This window comes from Ascaphus truei, chromosome 3 (assembly GCF_040206685.1).
Source record: "Ascaphus truei isolate aAscTru1 chromosome 3, aAscTru1.hap1, whole genome shotgun sequence".
In the NCBI taxonomy this organism is placed as follows: domain Eukaryota; kingdom Metazoa; phylum Chordata; class Amphibia; order Anura; family Ascaphidae; genus Ascaphus; species Ascaphus truei.
The window spans coordinates 236,345,108-236,359,358 of NC_134485.1; the positions used below are offsets into that span (position 1 = coordinate 236,345,108).

General features: G+C 42.1%; 2 protein-coding genes and 1 long non-coding RNA gene across 8 annotated transcripts in view; all 3 read left to right on the plus strand.

The window, feature by feature from the left end:
• The window catches only part of RPL31 (ribosomal protein L31), a 279,049-nt gene that overhangs the window by 169,514 nt on the left and 95,284 nt on the right, over positions 1 to 14,251 (plus strand). The gene's annotated exons all lie outside the window — the stretch shown is intronic.
• The window catches only part of NPAS2 (neuronal PAS domain protein 2), a 147,757-nt gene that overhangs the window by 102,951 nt on the left and 30,555 nt on the right, over positions 1 to 14,251 (plus strand). The window lies entirely within an intron of this gene.
• LOC142491032 (uncharacterized) lies at positions 5,145 to 8,832 on the plus strand. Its single transcript, XR_012800233.1, has 3 exons — positions 5,145 to 5,275; positions 7,592 to 7,746; positions 8,772 to 8,832. It is a non-coding gene; the product is annotated as an uncharacterized LOC142491032 (long non-coding RNA).

The following is a 14,251-nucleotide window of genomic DNA, read 5'->3' on the forward strand; positions in this document are numbered from 1 at the left end:
GTGTGTGCATCTCTCTCCCCCATTATCTGTGTGTGTCTCTCTCTCCCCCATTCTCTGTCTCTCCCCCATTCTGTGTGTGTGCGTCTCTCTCCCCCATTCTCTGTGTGCTGCCTCTCTCTCCCCCCCATGCTGCCTCTCTCCTCCCCTCATGCTTCCTCTCTCCTCCCCCCCATGCTGCCTCTCTCCCCCCCCATGCTGCCTCTCTCCTCCCCCCATGCTGCCTCTCTCCTCCCCCCCATGCTGCCTCTCTTCTCCCCCCATGCTGCCTCTCTTCTGCCCCCCGTGCTGCCTCTCTTCTACCCCCCATGCTGCCTCTCTTCTCCCCCCATGCTGCCTCTATCCTCCCCCCATGCTGCATCTATCCTCCCCCCCATGCTGCCTCTATCCCCCACCCATGCTGCATCTCTTCCCCCCATGCTGCCTCTCTCCCCCTCTCATGCTGCCTATCTCTCCCCCCCATGCTGCCTCTATCTTCCCCCCATGCTGCCTCTATCCTCCCCCCCAATGCTGCCTCTATCCTCCCCCCAATGCTGCCTCTCTCTCTTCCTCCCCCCCCCATGCTGCACCTCTCCCCCCCCATGCTGCCTTTCTCTCTCCCCCCCATGCTGCCTCTCTCTCTCCCCCCCATGCTGCCTCTCTCTCTCCCCCCCCATGCTGTCGCTCTTCTCCCCCCCATGCTGCCTCTCTCCCCCCCATCCATGCTGCCTCTCTCCCCCCCATGCTGCCTCTCTACTCCCCCATGCTGCCTCTCTACTCCCCCATGCTGCCTCTCTCCCCCCCATGCTGCCTCTCTCCCCCCATGCTGCCTCTCTCTCCCCCCATGCTGCCTCTCTCTCCCCCCATGCTGCCTCTCTCTCCCCCCATGCTGCCTCTCTCTCCCCCCCATGCTGCCTCTCTCTCGCCCCCATGCTGCCTCTCTCCCCCCCCATGCTGCCTCTCTCCACCCCCCCATGCTGCCTCTCTCTCCTCACCCCCATGCTGCCTCTCTCCCTCCCCCACCCCCATACTGCCTCTTTCTCTCGCCCCCATGCTGCCTCTCTCCCCCCCATGCTGCCTCTCTCCCCCCCATGCTGCCTCTCTCCCCCCCCATGCTGCCTCTCTCCCCCCCATGCTGCCTCTCTCCCCCCCCATGCTGCCTCTCTCTCCCCACCCCATGCTGCCTCTCTTCCCCCCCATACTGCCTCTCTTCCCCCTCTTATGCTGCCTCTCTCGCCCCCCATGTCTCTCTCTCTTCCCCTCTCATGCTGCCTCTCTCCCCTTCTCATGCTGCCTCTCTCTCTCCCCCATGCTGCATCTCGTGTGTGTCCGTTCTGGTCCCTACCTGCCTCTGTGGAACATTGGGGGGGAAGCCATCTTGAGCCCTGGCAGCAGACACCGAAGATCCCACTGTCTCACTGCTGGGGCTCCTCTGCCTCTAACCCCACCCCCACCCTCTGCAGCTACAGTCAGACCGGCCTCTGCTCTGTTCCTGCATTCTCTGCTCTCTGCTGCCCCCCTGCTCTGATGGCCAAAACCGGAACAGACACATAAAACCGGGATATTTTAAAGAATGCGGGGCAGCCGGGACAGGCATTAAAAAAACGGGACAGCCATTAAAAAAACCAGGACTGCCCCGGCTAAACCAGGACAACTGGTCACCCTAACTGTTAGAGAGAGGGCTTGGCTCAAGAGCCAGAGCCTATCAGAAGGGGATGGGGGCTGTCACTTTGAAAATGCTTCCTACATTAGAAACATTAAAAATGTCATTAAAACATTTTTTTTTTAAACTGCTACAAGTATTTTCTCAAAGTACAGAACTGACTTATTAAAAAAACACATGTAGGATATTGTTTGAACTGTTGCTTTAAAGCACAAATGCCGAACAACTGGGAGTATTTTTTTTTTTTTACAGATTTCAAAACAGGGTTTGGAGATCTTCCAAAGGTACTTACTGGAGCGAATTCATTAGCATTAAAATGGTTATCCAATAGGAAGCCTCAAGGTCATCCCCCGGTGATGTTGTAGCTTTGTATTGGCCCGTGGGACCTGCAAGATTTGGTGGCCAGTTTGATTCCCCTAAAATGGAGGAGAATCGCGACACATAGGGCCTCATGCAGTAAGCGTTGATAAGGGAAATATGGCCATGTTATAGCCAAAATTGGGTTTGAGATTCAGTAAGCGCCGATAAGTGCTTCATATCGCCAGGTTTCGGAGCCGATAATTTGGTTATGGCCAGTCGCCTGCCGATAAGCCTGTTTTCGACACTGATCGCCACTTTTTTAAATCGGCTGGATTCAACAAAAAAAAACAGCTTATCGGGGCTGATCGGCACTACGAAATTGAGATGTTATGGCCGATTTCTCCCGCCAACTAAAGTTGGCAGTTTGGACGGGAGAACGATCGCTAAGGCTGCCGGAACGGCACTTAGAAAAAAAACATCTTCTGTACATCAATGGAAGTCAATGGAGCGGGGACGTATAACAGTATAGTACTGTTTACGTTTCATTGCTCACAATACAAACGTCATTTGCATTACAGTGTGGGGGGCATTCCCTGCATTGTGTCACAGCTGATGTGTCTTATTTGCATAACATTCGACTTTTACATGTTTTCAGCATTTGCGGGTCACATTACTCATCATGTGATGATGTGGCAAGGGAAAATACTATACTACACTCTTAAAGGAGAACCTCACATCATATCACACATTTTACTCAACTCAGCGACAATTATTTACATGATGTCACACATGTCACACATGTCACTCATACACAGTATATTCATCTTCCTTTACATTACACAATGCTTGTAATGTGACACGCATCTTTAAACGTTCATGTACATCTGTCTTCTCATGTTTACATATACTTTTGGGTCCTCCCTATTTTCATGACGTCACTTATTGGACGCTCAATCACATTGCATGTTTACATTGTAACCGTTGCATTACAAGCACTTCAACCTAACTTATACACACATGTACAGTAATTCATCATTGGGACACCTTGTAAACTCATTCTATACCAACTATCCTCCTTACACAAATGCATGCATATACACACGACTATTCATTGTTGCCAACATGTCACAATAACATGGATAATTACACATGTTACACAAAACTTTTCCCACGTCAATCTCAGCCTTTTTGTCTCATTACATGACTGACTCTTGCGTTCACAAGTGTTACATGCATTGCACATGCAACTATTTATTTGCAAGCAATCTTTGTACAAAGCTTCACGTCACATCATTGCCAAATATCATCATTCCCTGCAGAATACACACAACAAATACTTAGAACAACAAGTGCACACAGCTTGCCACAGAAGTACTTTATTATGTTAATGTAACACCTTGCATTTTACTATGTCACCTGACATCATCACATACCTATTTAAAGGACGCACATTACCTGCTCATTCACAGCTACTCATTTCAAAATGTTGCGAATGTTTAGGAGACGGAGGAACATTCTTTTCTATGACATGCTTGATGATGAAGACAATCATATAGGGCAAGGGAGGGACACACCGAGGGACAGTGACAGTGACGCGGATACGACAGGGACAGGGAGAGGGACAGGCCGAGGGACAGGTAGAGGGACAGGAGATCAGAGGAGAAGACAGAGGAGACAACTTGTGCCTCGTCCGCGTCTGTACAGGGAGAGAACCCTGTTAGATGGGATGAGTGAGGAGGAGATTGTAAGTCGCTATCGTTTGAGTTCAGCAGCAATCTTAGCTCTTTATGAGGAGATAAGGGGGGATTTAGATTTTTTCACAGCCAGAGGTCGTGCAGTCCCTGGGCTTGTTAAAATGCTGTGCTCATTACATTATCTTGCTTCCGCGTCATACCAGACAACTGTGGGCATAGTGGGCGGGGTCTCGCAATCTACATTCTCGCGGGCCTTGACCCAGTTTCTCTATGCACTCAATAGACGCGCTAGGAATTATATTCATTTTCCTACAGAGGCGACAGAGTGGCTGGAAGTCAGGACTGGCTTTTATAATATAGCAGGGATACCATGTGTGCTGGGTGCAATCGATTGCACACATGTTGCTTTGATTGCACCTAGTCAGAGTGAGCATGTGTACCGCAATCGGAAGCACTACCATTCACTCAATGTACAGGTGGTATGTGATGCCACGATGAGGATAATGCATGTGGTACCCAAGTTCCCTGGTTCCAGTCACGATTCCTCTATCCTGAGGAACTCTTCAGTCTTCCATGCGTTCGAAGAGGGACATTTTGAACCTGGTTGGCTGCTGGGTGAGTACATATTTACATGTTCTAACACAAAACACATGTTGATTTAGGAATGTTGGCATTGTACAATTTGATCACTAATGTCAGCTTATGTGTGCTCCATTCATTATAGGTGACTCAGGATACGGAATTAGGCCGTGGCTCTTGACTCCGGTGCTAAACCCTCAAACTGAAGCAGAGGACAGGTACAATGCAGCCCATATATCTACAAGATCTGTTATAGAGAGGACATTTGGCCTACTCAAGACCAGGTTTAGGTGTCTGGACAGAACTGGTGGGGCTCTTCTATACAAGCCTCAAAAAGTGTCTGATATTATCCTTGCCTGTTGCATTTTGCACAATGTTGCACTCAGGCACAATGTACAGTCAGACCTAGCTGAGGCTTTGGTAGACGAGCATCCCACCCATGTAGCTGCTGAAAATGAACAAACAGCCAGTGGTGGCCAGACACGACAGAATCTCATCAATTCATTTTTTTCTTGTAAGTACAAACTCATATGTTCCTAGTACTACTTTTATAGTTTAATTATGTTATATTAACAATAATGTTTCTTTATATAACCTTCTGTTAGGACACAGATGAATATGGGTTGCACACCTTTCTTTTCTCTGCTGTGTGCACAAAGGGATGTGGCACCGGTATGTTATTGTTGCACAGGTTATATAATCCCTCTTCAATTGTACTTTAGTTGTGTGTATGTGAATACAACTTGGGTAACAAAGCAATAATATTTTAGCATTGTGTTATTCCTTATGCTAAGACAAAACACATATTATGCCCATAATCATTCATGCTTCTAGTATGCTTACATACAATGTTATTGGTGCAGTGTAACATGTACATCCAGATGATGTGTACACCAGGCTGATTTACATTTTGAATGTCATGAAATATACATGGTGTTGTACATTTAACACCAAATACACACTTTGCTGTGTTGTTTACGGTACTGAAGATGGCATGTCAATGTTTGCAATTTATATATTGTTCCTTTGCATTATAGGTATATCTCCAGTATGACTGATCATGGTATGTATATTTGCTGACATCTCTCATAAGATGTGGCTACCTCAATCTTCCTATAATTATTGGAACTAAAAACCCAACATATTGGTTTAAACACAAATGTTACATATATGTACTTTCTGTATCATGTATATGCATTTAGCTACTCTTGAGCTTTCATGTGCATTGTATTACAAAATGATTACTCACATTTCATCACATTTTATGTATGTTTCCTTATAATTTCCATTAATGTAATATAGAGGTGGTTGGAGAAAAGGGGATAACTGTACTTATTTGTTTACTTACGGGAGCACATTCATCACTAGCATAGACACACTTTTTAAGACAACTGTTTGTGTCTCTATCAATTGGTGTAGGATCCATGTATAACACCGACAAATGATAACACCAGCTTTATTATGGTAGCTTATATCATCATATTGACTATACTATGTATTTCTAAACGATTAATAAACACAGTAAACTATAGTTAGTTAGGTTAATGAAATATACACAGAAACGTACTTCATAACATGATGGTGATGTCATATTCAGAACATCATGCATTGGAGGGGACCATAACATCTGGCCAGTAACATTATTTGCTACAGTCCCAAACCATTTTATCTACATACCCATGTAACAAGAGATTTTAAAAATAAATGGCTACTTGGTTGTAAGTGTCCTTTACATTGGGAGAAGGAGTGGCTCAGTGAGTAAAGACACACACTGGCACTGATAGTTTGAAGCAGGGGAGTCTGGTTCAATTCCCGGTGTGGGCTCCTTGTGACCTTGGCCAAGTCACTTTATCTCCCTGTGCCTCATGCGGCAAAAAAACATTTGTACGTTCCACGGGCCAGGGACCTCAGGCTGAAACATGTGTCTGTAAATCGCTGCGTACAACTAGCAGCCCTATACATGAACATGCTCATATTATTATTATTATTGTTACATAGTTTCGACAGTCATACGTTCCATTACATATTAGAATACACAAATGTGTTAGCAGAGTGGGAATGGTTGTTATATATAAAACACACCATGTCATAAAATGTTAGTAGTCATTAAAGAACACTCAATAAAAATTCATGAGGCACTCTTTTGCAACATCATTATGTTAATTACGTGCTTATGCAATATAGGCATAAGGGTATCACATTTTTAATTGTTTGTTAATAAGCGCTGCAAGCAATATAAAATTAGTTCCATATGTAGTATAGTAGTCGGTGGCTCCTCCTCACAATCATCTCATATAAAGGTAGACTCTTCTGAAATCATACATTGATCCGATTGTATCTTCCCCGACATCTCTGAAATACAGCAAACATATGATGGTCAAATATGGCACCTTACTATATATGTATCCGTGACAACGCATTACACAGCTCTATATGATTGTGTACATACACACGTCACTCACTTATATGTTAGAACTACAAGTGTACATCAGTATGTAATGTTTTTTTAAATTTGTAGCAGGCATAACTATGTATATGATGTGAACGTTGCCTGTATACTGAAAAATGTGCGCGCACATCTTAGTGTGCGCACGCACTTCACGCTTGGCTGCACTAACTGTTAGCGCATGCGCAAAACAAAGCGTACGTTGTGCGTTCAATACATCTTGAAAATACCATTAAACATAAAATCTTTATTTCAAATACAATGAATATGAAACTACATTCGTTCTAAACGAGTACATCTGTATTCTTTTTAAACAGACGTGTTTGGACAGAAAGCACGGCCGATAACACAATGCGCAAATGCAATACGTGTGACGTCATGTTAAGCCAGCGTGAAACGCACGCTAACACTCCTCCCACTCAATTAACATTCAGCTAACGCCCAGGGTACGCCTACAAACACTGAGCCGCACGCATCACACACTGCAGTTACCGTTACTATAACAAAACATGACAGCCAATAGGCTTTGAGGCGCGCACGTCGCTTGGGGGCGGGACTTACATCACTAATCCTTTTTAAGGACGCCTTGGCCCATGACAAGGGTCCCACGTCATACGTGGTGGACCCGGTTTTCAATGTTGTAGATGTTGCATGATAACAAAACAGGTATGTGTTAGAGTAATGGTAAAATGTTGCTAATATGTTTAAAGGGATAGGAAAGTACGTATATTTATTCCGTCAGCAATGTGTACTACTCTTTCAGGTCCTACTATATTGTATTAGGAAACAATTTGTTTGTGATCGCTACATGTTATGCAGTCTGCAATGTTACGCTGTATCCACGCATTGAAAGTGAAAATGGTGGTTACAAAAAAAAAAAAATTTAAACGCAGAGTCAACGCATAACGATTGTTATATTTACCATTCTTCTAGAATTAACTCTTCGCCTGGCTGCAACTGGTCGCTCCAGAAATGCAAGCCATTTTCATCCACGCTTAACCCAACCGCTGAATCCAGTATGGCACATATCTCCTCCAGGATGCGCTCATAGGAATCGCCACTGCTTTCTTCAAATAATTGGTCGGGAGGTAGGTTCATTTCTTCCGGTTCCCATTCCAATGCAATTTCAGCTGAAAGGCTTGGTACATAATCATAGTACTTTTGTTCTTGTACAATGTGGGTTTCAGGAATGGAGGCTGCAGATATTGCAGCACGTATCGATTCAAAGGGATCAGTAGTAGCGGATACATTGCTATTGCCATTAGGAATAAATATGCCTTTCACGACAATATAAGTGCCGTCTTTCAGGATAAATTGTTTTTCCGGGGCAATCTTCCAGAAACCATAGGTGTGTTGTAGCTTATCCTGGTCACGTTCAAAAAAATCATTACTTGATAAAGTGAATCTTATTGAGGAATTAAAATTCCGTGCATGCTTACGGTCTTGGTAATAAGGATATTTTGCTCGAATGAAATCATCGATTTGGCGTGTGCTTGCTTTCTGTCCGCGACTGTTCAAGATGGCTTCACAGATCATGTACTTATACCCTAAAAGGGGATTAATATTGTTAACGAATTCATCAGCCATGTCTGAGTAGCACAAAAGCTGTGTGCAGGTCTGTGTTATTTGCTCATCAAAATGAATGTGCTGAATGGCTAACAAACTCCTGTTTTTCCTTGTCAAGGTCAACAAAAGTAACTACTTTGACTCCTTATTTCAAACGCCAATTGGATTTGTTTGTCTAATTGGGTTAACAGTTGTGGTTCGTGATATGGGACTGTGGGAGAAACATTTCTCCTTCTTTTATCTCGTTTGTGAAAAACATCCCTAGACTGTGAATGCGTTCACATAGTGTTTTTTTGAAAACTAACAAAGACCAGTGTGTGAAAATATTTCTTAGCCAGGCATATCAGTAAAAACACACCTGCAAAAAGAAATGTTTTTTCCCCGCTTACATTTCTGTGTGTATGTGAAAGTCTGGTTAACTCCCTGTCTGCATGAGTTTAAATACGTGTGTATATATATATATATATATATATATATATATAAATATATCTCTTATAAAAATATATATATATTTATATATAATATTTTATTTTTTTTTATATTGCAGGAGTACACACAACATTGATGGCATTAAGTATACCTTGTATGAAACCTATTTAAATGGTGAGAAACATGATTGAATTAAGTAATAAACATTTGTTTAAGCACAATACTGTTAGAGTCTCATACTTAGGATATTTCTCAAACATTAGGCCTGTATTATTAAAATAGTGTGCTTTCACAAGGAAGCATGAAGTGTATTAGTTTGTGTATACCAGTTTATATAGTACTATATATATATATATATATATATATATATATATATATATATATATATATACATATATATATACACACATATATACATATATATATACACATATATACATATATATATACACATATATACATATATATATATACACATATATACATATATATATATACACATATACACATATATACATATACATATAGACATATATACATATATATATACACATATATACATATATATATACACATATATACATATATATATATACACATATATACATATATATATATACACACTCAAACACTCACACTCACACTCACTCAGTGTGTGTGTGTGTGTGTGTGTGTGTGTGTGTGTGTGTGTGTGTGTGTATATATATTATTATACATTCTGAGATGTTATAGAAACGAACACACAACTGATTAAAGGACAAAATTACAATGGCCAAGCAAGGCAAAGGTAAGTAATAATTTACACATAATCCTGCTGTACACGTACAAGAAAGATGTTTGCACTTACTTAGGTGTTTTAATAATTGCATGTGACTAATATGCATATGCAATTCTTACATCAATTAACACACCCAAATGCAATGTTTTGCTGCAAAGTCAATGGCAGCTTCTCTAAACTTAGCAACTGGCTCCTGGTGGACCATTACTGAACAGACGATTACAACATAAATATTTATAACACAATTAATTATGAGTGTTAACATTTCCAAAACTTCACGTGTACAAGAACATAGTTGAAAGTTTGGAAACAACACAGTCTTCAGCATACATACAATAGTAATTAGATAATCTGAAGTCAACAAAACAAGGCCAAAGACATATTTTCTGAATTATAACATTTATTTTTTTTGTTCCTTTTGCGAGCGAGTAACAGGCCTGCTTGTTGTCTCTTGAATTTTCCTTTTTCTTTTGCCACCAACTTTAGGCACAACAGAGCCACTTTGAGTGGCCTCTGGCACTTCACGGGCAGGGCTTGTGGCCAGTGACTGTTCACCTACGGGGCTTGTGGCCAGTGACTCACCTACAGGGCTTGTGGCCAGTGACTCACCTACAGGGCTTTTGGGCAGTGATTCACCTACAGGGCTTTTGGGCAGCGACTCACCTACAGGGCTTTTGGGCAGCGATTCACCTACAGGGCTTTTGGGTAGTGACTGTTCACGGACAGGGCTTGTGCCCAGTGACACATGTGAGCAAGTTGGTATACACTGCACAAGTGATGGTTGGTCTGTTTCATGTGTGTCTTGTTTTGTTTTTGTCGCCTCCTTTGTAGGTGTCTGCTGCTGAATTTGTACAGATGGCAGCGGTAGGATGTCATCAGGAACCTGCACAGCAATGTCTGCTACTTGACCGGTAACATTTGGGCCTGGTGAATGAATATCAGATGAATGTGGTGAAAACTGACCTGCATGAACAGATCCTGGCTGGGAGGTGTTGAATTGTGGTACATTAGTCATTCTCCAGTAATTAGCTTGTGTTTGCTGAACAACTAATGCTTCGAATGAGGTGTTGATTTTTTGCAACTGTTTAGGCACTTCAATGAAGACTCTGTGGAGATGTGCCAATTGTGATACTGTTTCTTCCTGCAGTCCAATCATCCTTTCCAGCACTGTCATCATGTCTGAATGGCGACGATTTTCTGCGTCCACTATTTTTCCCTCTGAAGCTACAATTGCATCGTATGTGGAAGTTGATGGACGATTTGGCGGTACAACAGTTTCTATTGGCACCTCTTCATGGTCACATGATTGTATTTCAGTCTCTTCTGTGGCGTCATCCTCATCATACTCATCATCCTCATCACCATGATGTTCTAAAAAGAAATGTACACATTATTAAATGGCATGTTAATGTATGCTGTGTTACTATGTAATTGTACTATGTCCTAAGTAACACCTAACATGTTAGCATACGTTTTATAACCTCATTAAAAACTACCTTGACTTACGAATAATGTTTGGACTCAGTATGAAATATGAATGAATGAAAAGTTGCTCTAAACTCAGAAGTCCTACATGATAATTAACATCACTAACACAATACATGTTGCCTTACACTTAATTTTCACTGACACTAAGTAATCCTATTTAAAGAAGATGTGCAAAACAAATAATGCACATGACAACATAACATATAGAAGAGCACATATTATATGGCCAGCAAATGATACACTCACCTTCTAGTAGTGTTGAGCTGGCTGACCCAGGTGAAGACACTTGTTCCATCTCAGGTGACACATGTCCTCCAGGGGCAACTATATATAACAATAACATAAGTTTTACATTTACATGTGTAAATATTGAACAAACACTTATTGTATGTTCTGTATTTATGATTAACTAACAACATCAGTTCCTTAACCGAAAATGTGTGTGAAAGTGAACATAAATAGTTGTAATAACACTGTACATGCCTGTGTACTTAGAATTTTTGAGTTCCCTAACATACAACATACTATGTTTCTGCAGTAATGCGTGAGGATAAATAGATTAAATGAGTACATAAAAATCATATGTTGTGTAGTGATATCAGTATCATAATGTACATAACTATCATGAGATGACCATTCACAATGGTTATCATGAAGGTGGTCATATTGCAAAAAGTGTTGTTTTTGGTAGAGGATATGTGTGGTACATTAATCGAAGATGTGGCACACCTGAATGTGGCTGTGACTCAACAAGACAACACATGCAGTGTGTGATAATGTGTCTTTCATAGTAGTTCAACTATAGATATGAGTGAACTAATGTGTGACGTACGCTTTGATAAGTAATGAGTTGTTGGGGCATTTAGTAGCTAGAGTTAAGCTTTCAAATGAGTGTGATTAACTTCAGTTGTGCTATTCAGGTTGTAAGAAAGGTATTCCCTTCCCCAAAAAGCCTAATCAGCCACACCTTTCAATGACTTGAAACAGGTGCAAATGGTGTGAACTAAGTTGACCGTGAAATGAGGCTGTAATTAGTGTGTGTGCTGAACCCCACCCCCTCTGTTGAAGTGTATGCTGTGATGAGATATTAATTGCAGCTGCTTTAACACAATGGTAGATGAGCTAAGTAGTCATCTGCAGTGTTTAAGTTATGAAAACAATGACATAACATATGATACGTGTGCCTCATTATGCTGTCTGTATATGACATAAAGCAAAAATGGACCTTTTCATAAGCAACTATAGATGTGTTAGTGCCAGTGATGTTTGTAGGCCGTTACATGCAATTTCTTTGATGCATGCTTAAAATAGGCAGTAATGTCATGTTTGTCGGAGTAAAATCAATAAAATACACAATAATATGATACATATTTCTGTTCTGTACCTGTAGCTACTAATAATTTCTCATGAACATGTGTTACACATGTGTACTACCCTGTTGTTCCCCATCTTCGCCCACCATCAATTGCTTCCACTGCAGCTATGCATTTTGGGAATTCACATGTAAATGAGCACGCAATGGCACGTGCTATATTAGTTACTGCTTTTAGTAGGACTACTACATATATGTCTATTTTGAGATATATATATACAGAATCAGACATATACATATATAGATGCAGGTATGCTTATATTGTGAAGACAGTATAAAAAGCAGTGTAAATATGCAAAATAACTGTAAGCAACGACACGCCTAGTACAGTAATATTTATCACCTGCTGGAAATTGTGACGGATAAATTCCAATGTCACGGTCACCAGCCAAGCCTTCCACGACGACGGTAAGTAATTTTGGCCGAAGCAGCTCCTCCAATGGAGTCAATATGAGACGTTGTGGTGTGGGCCCACCTCCAGTGCCAGTAGCATGCACGCGTTGGTCTTGTATTTTCTTTTTCAATTTGGACCTAATATCATCAAATCTTTTCCGACAATGATACTTGTCCCTGACACTATTCCCACAGGCATTGACACCAATGACTATTGTGTCCCACATTTCTTTTTTGCTTGCTGCACTTGTCCGCCCTTGAAAAACATATAAAAGATATGAGGTAAATTAATAATAATATAAGCACCAGTTTCCTACACTGCTAGCTGTTCCAAGAGATAGCAAACATGCTGTTTTATGTGTAATATGTGCAGCACATGAGCATTGACTACTAAACCTATACATGTAAGCAAGGTTGCATTCATATTGTATGCAGTTCTGGCAAATTGACCGCCTGTGTTTATTTGTCCTTGTAAGGCATGATAAAAAGCTGTGTTTCCACACTAATGAACATAGAAAGATATTGTGTACCCATATTTGCATATGAACAAAACTCAGATGACCTAGGATCACATGTATTTGAATAATAAATGTAAAGTTACACTTACCTACTAAATGTCCATAGAGACTGTCATAGTGCTCCAGAATGCCAGTGACAAGAGCCCTATTTTCCTGGTCATTGAAGCGAGGATTACGTGGCTTCTCCACACGTTTTTTCCGAGCAGGTTTAGGGTCAGAGCTTGGCTGGTGCTGACTGGACTCTCCTTCTTCCAATGGAAGAGCCTCCAAAAGCTGGCCACCAGCAAGCACGCCACCACCAGACACCCCATCAGCAACTGCGCCACCAGCAGCACTCCCAGCACCAGCACTCCCACTCCTAGCACCAGCACTCCCACTCCTAGCACCAGCACTCACACTCCTAGCACCAGCACTCACACTCCTAGCACCAGCACTCCCAGCACCAGCACTCCCACTCACAGCAACAGCACTCCCACTCCCAGCACCAGCACTCCCACTCACAGCAACAGCACTCCCACTCCCAACAACAGCACTCCCACTCCCAACAACAGCACTCCCACTCCCAGCAACACCACTCGCAGCACCAGCACTCCCACTCCCAACAACAGCACTCCCACTCCCAGCAACACCACTCGGTGCACCAGCAACATCACTCCCCTGAACAGAACGTTCACTCCGACGCGTACTCGCACGAGTAGCACTCCCACTCCCACCAGCATCACTCTTCCCACGCTTTGCGGGCATACTTCCAGCACTCACAAAAAACAGACAAGAAATGTACAGGCAATCACACGACCCACTTCCACATATAAAACAAGACAAAGATGTAAACAAAACAACAAAGGACAAAGCTCACCCAATACACAACAAGTCTCTCAGTCAATATGCAAATGTTCAATCGTCCAGCTCTGTGCGTCTCTCTCTCTCTCACTCCCAACAACACAGAGAATGATTAGCAGTACACGTTGCCTTTAAATATGGCGCGCAATCAAAAACATGCTTGTTTCGCCTGATTCAGCAAGATTTGTGATTGTGCAACCTAACAGCAC